Source organism: Elephantulus edwardii, unplaced genomic scaffold (assembly GCF_000299155.1).
Source record: "Elephantulus edwardii isolate Elephantulus edwardi_28Jun2011 unplaced genomic scaffold, EleEdw1.0 scaffold00111, whole genome shotgun sequence".
Taxonomy (NCBI): domain Eukaryota; kingdom Metazoa; phylum Chordata; class Mammalia; order Macroscelidea; family Macroscelididae; genus Elephantulus; species Elephantulus edwardii.
The window spans coordinates 8277119-8283372 of record NW_006399861.1 but is presented as its reverse complement, the minus strand read 5'-3'; the positions used below and the strand labels follow the sequence as shown (position 1 = coordinate 8283372).

The following is a 6254-nucleotide window of genomic DNA, read 5'->3' as shown; positions in this document are numbered from 1 at the left end:
CTCAGTTTTCCTTATCTTTGCTGGCCCTCTAGTTTACCTTGGATAATCCTGCTGGTATTTGGTTGAGATATATATGCCATAACTTCTAGCATCACAACAACTTTCAAGCCACCACATTACAACAAAGTGACTCTTATGGTGCCATAAGAATAAAAAAGACAGAAAAGAATGATATTAATGAAAAATAAAAGGTAGATGTGGTAAACATGTGGATAAAAAGCCAACATTACTACAGAATGAGTAATTAATAATAGTTGTCAATTTTTTTAAAAGCTCTTGTGTACTAAGTGATTAGATGAGTTAACTTATTTAAATCCTCACTGTGACTAAGAGGAGCTATCACTATCCTCATTTTATAGATAAGTGAACCGAGGCAGAGAGAGATTGATGAGTGGCTCAAAGGCATAAACAAGAACTCATATAAACCCGTGCTAAGCACCGGTCGCAACAACCCAAACTCCTGACTGTGTGCTCTACTGCTGCCAAGAGCAGCATTGCCTGTGACTTCCTAGTGTCCCCTGCGCACACACAACTAGGAGACTCCTCTGATTTTCAGAGCCGGCGAAGACTTGCAAAGTCACAAAAATAACTTTAGTCTGCCTCATTTCAAAGCTTTGGCCTCAACTGTTCATTGCCTCTCAGGGATATTACCCTCGTGGGCTTTTTGATTTCTGGGACAAAGATTGATATAATGCAAGGTATTGTCATAATTTCTGTTCTGTCTTGGAGATAAAACTCTTCATGGACTGAATGCTCCCTGATTTATTTCTCAGTGCATCCTTGGACTATTGGAACAGGCTGTGAAAACCAAGGTGGTTTAGAGTTGTAGAAAGAAGCCTGGAAAGGAAACATGAATGAAGCAGACACTCCCTCAGTAATGGTTCATTGACGAGAATCTGGGGACAAATTCTACCACCTTTCACAGGACAATTTCAATGCATTCTTGGTTACTCATTCCCATGTCTGACTAACCTTGTCACCAGCATATTACTCTTCTCTCTAAGTTTTTACATTTATGGTGACATCACTGCAGATGGGAAAGACCTGTTTCTACCCTTAGAGTGCTTAAACTCTCTCCAGAATTTTCAATTATCTAGACGAACTACTTGCCTTCATTAAAAAACAGAACGTTAAAAAAACCTTTCTGTTAAATTGTTACCTCAAACCTGAGTAGAATGTTTAGGGAGGATTATGCCATGTAATATTTCTGGAATGATAATTTGGTTTTTGTATCTAAATGACTATAAAATTGATGCTTTGCATGGAAATTAGCACTGATTTGCATGATTGGAGACAGTATATTACTGATGTGCTGATGCACTGTGAACAGTATGGATAACAGAGGCCCATGTCCTGGGCTCATCAACCACTAGCTCCCCTTGCACCACTTGCTTAAACACACTACAGTTTAGTTTCCTGTAAAAAGGGATATTTAGATACAATAATGTTTAAGTTCTCTCCAGTTTTAAAATTCAGGACTCTACTAGACACCTGTCTTTTACATATCAAGGAGTATACTCCTTCAAAAAAGGAAATGCACTTAGTCATATTTACCTTGAGGATAACTTGAATTTTCAGATTGACTGGCTTCCTACTTTTTCTTCCCTCTCTTTCTCATTTTTCAGAAGTATCTCTATAAAATTATCACTTTTCTGCACATTTTACTTGCCAGGAAGGTGTCAGTGTTTGTTCCTGTAGTGAACAATTGCTTTGCTGAGTTCATTTATTGTCAAAAGCTTTTTCTTCATGATTTGCCTGGGATAATTTGGAGTTTATCTTTGACATGGGATATATTATCCAGCAATAATCCTCTTTAAAGTTTGTCCTCAAAGGCAGAGGGTTGGCAAGTGCTCATATTTGGTTTTGGACAAAGAGAACTGAAGTGGTTGTTGCTTCTGTTCACAGCATGTGCCTGAAGGAGATCCTCCACTTTGCTTTTTCAACACTTTGTTGGGTCTCCTGTGTTGACATGGTAACTTGGAGATCTGAGCTGCTCTGTGAACAACAGAGCAAAAAGATCTAGTGGTGGGTGGGGGGTACTTCGAGGTGGGCCGTATTTAAACAGCAAGAGCAGATGTCTGTTTCTTCCCCAGAAACCCACCCATCTCTTTCCCTACATTTATTTATTTAATGCCAGTAATATTTCTCCATGCTTCTTGTTGATACAGAATACATTAATGTTGTTGAAATTCCAGGAGGTTTTACAAAGGAATATCTGCACATTCTTCTCCAGAACACTAAGGAAAAGAAAGACCACTGCCTTTATAAAAGGGAGATGAGGATAGAGATTATTCAAAGGGACAAATGCCCTGAGCAAAGGTGACTTATATTGGGTTGCTCTTCCTATTGGGATGTTGTCATCCCCTTTTTTTATCTCTTTTAGATTATGGCAAGTTATAAACTAACTTGAGGCACAAATTGACTCCATATGTTTTCCTCGTGGTGGACTCTTGCTTTCAGATTGCTTCACTGCAGAAGAGAAGCCGTGCTTGGTGGGCATGTGGCTTTTCCTTGGTGGGGGGGGGTGGGATGGATCCTGCAGCTGAAACCAATAAAATCCACCTCAGAAGAATTCTTCATGAAGTCGGGTGAGGATCTGACAGTCCCCAAATGCTCACACAATACTTGCAGTTGTGGAGTTCCTTCTTAAAAAACAAAACCAAACCAAGTTGCAGGGGAAAACAGACAATGGTTCTGGGCCCCTTCTTCATTCCCACCCCATTTCTGCCCCTGGGCACAGGACCAGAATAGCTCACTTCTTAGAAATGATAATTCATGAATCATTGCCTATATGTCTGCTCAGTCTCCTCTGAAGTTGTCCACACATTTCTTTTTTTCTTGGGGGAAGTGTGGTCATTTATTTTATGTAGATAAAAAACCTGCTTGCTTTTCAGTGAACGCAGAGGTGTTTTTCAATTTAGTACATAGTTCATGCTTTATACTCTGCAGATTTGGGTTATCTGTCAAGTTAGCACTTCTGCACACCCTGAATCTCATTTAGATTGGGTGCTGAGTTTCCATCTTGAAAAATAATCTTACATAATAAATGGTACTCTCATTTCTCAGGAAAAGTATTTCTGGAGTCTGGTGGCATTCATTTCACTTTTAGAGATGTCATGTTTATGTTCAGATGTTTGCCGCTCCTTCTGTGTCAGCCCAAAAAGGTTCATTCTTCATGTTCCATGCAAATAATTTAAGACTGTGGACTGGACACAGTTGCTCTTTAGTAAATCTCTGTGTATTCTCCACAGATTTAAACATTCATATAATTTTTTTAGTTTGCCTCATTTTCTCAAAATTGCTTTAAGAATTTGTACATCTGTATTCAGGGATAATTTAATTGTAAATACAGATGACTGTGGAAAATTTGTGAAATATCTGTAACAAAAAGCCCAAGATGAATTAACTTTTAATTTTTCAGAGCATATAGGTCAGGGTAATAAAAAGTTTTTCTTTTCCTTTTTGTTTCAAATAGGAACATCTCTTTTGTGCCTGTTCTTTTATTAATATTTTTTTACTACTTTCTTCTTTGAAATATTTGAATACACATTTTCCTCTTAGTTTGTTCTCCTCTTCAGTCTTAAAGATAATGAGTGGGGTCTCTGCTCCTCATCAATTACCAGATTGCCATCTCTTCTTGTGCAACCTCACCTGCATCCCTTAGACACAAGAGTGAAGATTGAGTAAATGAATTTGGCCACATTGGGAACCTGGTCACCAGGGCTCCTTTTAACTCTGGCAAAGTGGATGTTGTTGCCATCAATGACCCCTTCATTGATATCAACTGCATGATATATATGTTCCAGTGTAATTCCATCCGTGGCAAGTTCAGTGGCACTGTCAAGGCTGATAATGAGAAGCTTGTTATCAATAGGAAAGCCATCACTATTTTCCAGGAGTGAGAGCCTGCCCACATCACGTGAGGTGATTCTGGTGCTGAGTATGTTGTGGAATCTACTGGTGTCTCCACAAACTTGGAGAAAGGTTGAAGGGTGATGCCAAATGGTAATCATCTCTGCTCTTTCTGACAATTCTCCCACGTTTGTGATTGGTATGAACCATGAGAAGTATGACAACTCTTACAAGATTCTCAGCAATGCCTCCTGCACCACCAACTGTTTGGCCCCTCTGGCCAAGGTCATCCATGACAGCTTTGGAATCATAGAGGGACTCATGACCACAATCCATGCCATCACTGCCATCCACACAACTGTGGATGGCCTCTCTGGAAAGCTGTGGCATAATGGCTATGGATCTGCCCAGAACATCATCCCTGTATCTACTGGCATTACCAAGGCCATGGGCAAGGTCATCCCTGACCTGAATGGGAAGCTGGCACAACTTTCCATGTCCCTACCCCTAATGTGTCAGTCATGGATCTCACTTACTGTCTAGAGAAAGCCAAATATGATGACATTAAGAACATAGTAAAGCAGATATTGGAAGGACCACTCAAGGGCATCCTGGAGTACACTGAAGACCAGGTTTACTCTTGTAACTTTAACAGTGACACTCACTCTTCCAAAGGGAGAGAGAGAGAAGTATAAAGATGGTTGGTGATTTTCCAATATTCCTGAGGGTCAGCTCTAGTTACTCTGCTTGGCCTCTTAACATTCCCTTGTATCTTCATAATAAAATAATGCATGTTAACTTATTTTCACAGTAAACTATTTTCATTCATGTTAACTTGAGTGGGTTTTTCACAATCCTGAAATGATCCCTAAATAACTCGGGTCTCTACCCAGTGTCAACTCCTCTCAGGAAAATCAGCATTTTCTCCATTTAAAAATTTTTCAAGAATGAAGAGTCCACAAAGCTCATAAAAGCTTAAGCCTGTTTGAGTATCTAGAAGCTTTTAGTGAAAATATTGCTTATTCCATACCAAACATTTATGGAAATGACATTTCCCTCTTTCTCTTTTTTTATCCAATGAGACAAGTAACTATTTTTTTTTTTAAGATTTCTCAAACTTTCATCATCAAAAGAATCATCCAGGTGGAGCTTGTTAAAAATTTGGGTTTCCTGATTTTTTCTCTGAGTCCCAGCCAGGAGCTCTAGGGTGGGGTTAGAAATCAGCATTTGTAATCTGTACCGCTAATGATTGTTATAATCAGGAAAGTTGAGACACATTGTACTTAAAGACATATTGTACTTAAATTTAACAAGTTACTTCTTATGATTTACTGTCTATGCAAAGTTTCCTCACATTTAATTACTTCAGCAACTATATCTACAAGTTCAAACTCTTCTTTTTCTTTAATGATTAGAAAAAAAGCGCCAGTGTCGTCATGATTTTACAGCTAGAGAAAATCACTCCCTCCATTTTAGATATAAGAAGGACAATTTCTGAGCAGTGGCAGACTTTGTAGAAAGAAGAGTACCGAATATCCCGTGAACTGTCAAAAGAACAAAAAATATATCTTAGAAAATGTGCAACCAGAGTGCTCCTTGAGGTAATGATGTTGAGAACATATCTCTCATACTTTGGTCATGTTTCTAGGAGAGGTTGTCCCTTTGAAAGGGACATCATACTTGAAAGGTGGAAGATTGGCAAAAGAAAGTAAGACTCAACCAGACCCAGTGACTGTGGCAATGGCTCAAATGTTTCAGAGATGATGATGATGGCACAAGCTAGGCAGGGCTCAGATCCATTATTTATAGGGTCACCATGAGTCATACTTGATTTGATGATAACTAACAGCAGCAGCAACGACAAATAACATGTAAGCCAGGTTGTGCTATCAACTGAAAGGCTGGTGGTTTGTACCTGCCAGCTTCTCTGCTGTAGAAAGATAGGCAACCTCCTCCTATGTGATTTATAGCCCTGAAAATGGGCTCTAGGATCAGCTATGTGTAGGATCTGACTTGACTACAATGAGTTGAGTTGATTAATATGGAAAGGAAGCTCTGGTGTTGTAATGTGTAGAGAGCTGCACTGTTAGCTGAAAGGCCACAGTTCTCTAGTGTTTTGAATCCACCAGCTGCTCTGCAGGAGAGAGATGGGTAATCTCTTTTGTGATTTACAGTCTCTGACAACCAACTGCAAGATCAATTATGAGTAGGTTCCAACTCAGCAGCAATGACTGGCTGACTAATCATGATGAAAAGATTACATGTCAATTCTTCTATTCAATCCCCATAACAATATCAAGTTGCCTTTCTGATATGGATATTATAAATATGATTATGGATGTACTGAGCTACTTTGATGTTGATTATTCATTATTCATTTTTAATTTTTTCTTTAACTTTTT

General features: G+C 39.0%; 1 pseudogene; it reads left to right on the top strand.

Moving 5' to 3' along the window:
- Positions 1-3689: 3689 nt before the first annotated feature.
- Positions 3690-4547, top strand: LOC102872717 (annotated as a pseudogene).
- The last annotated feature ends 1707 nt before the right edge of the window (positions 4548-6254 follow it).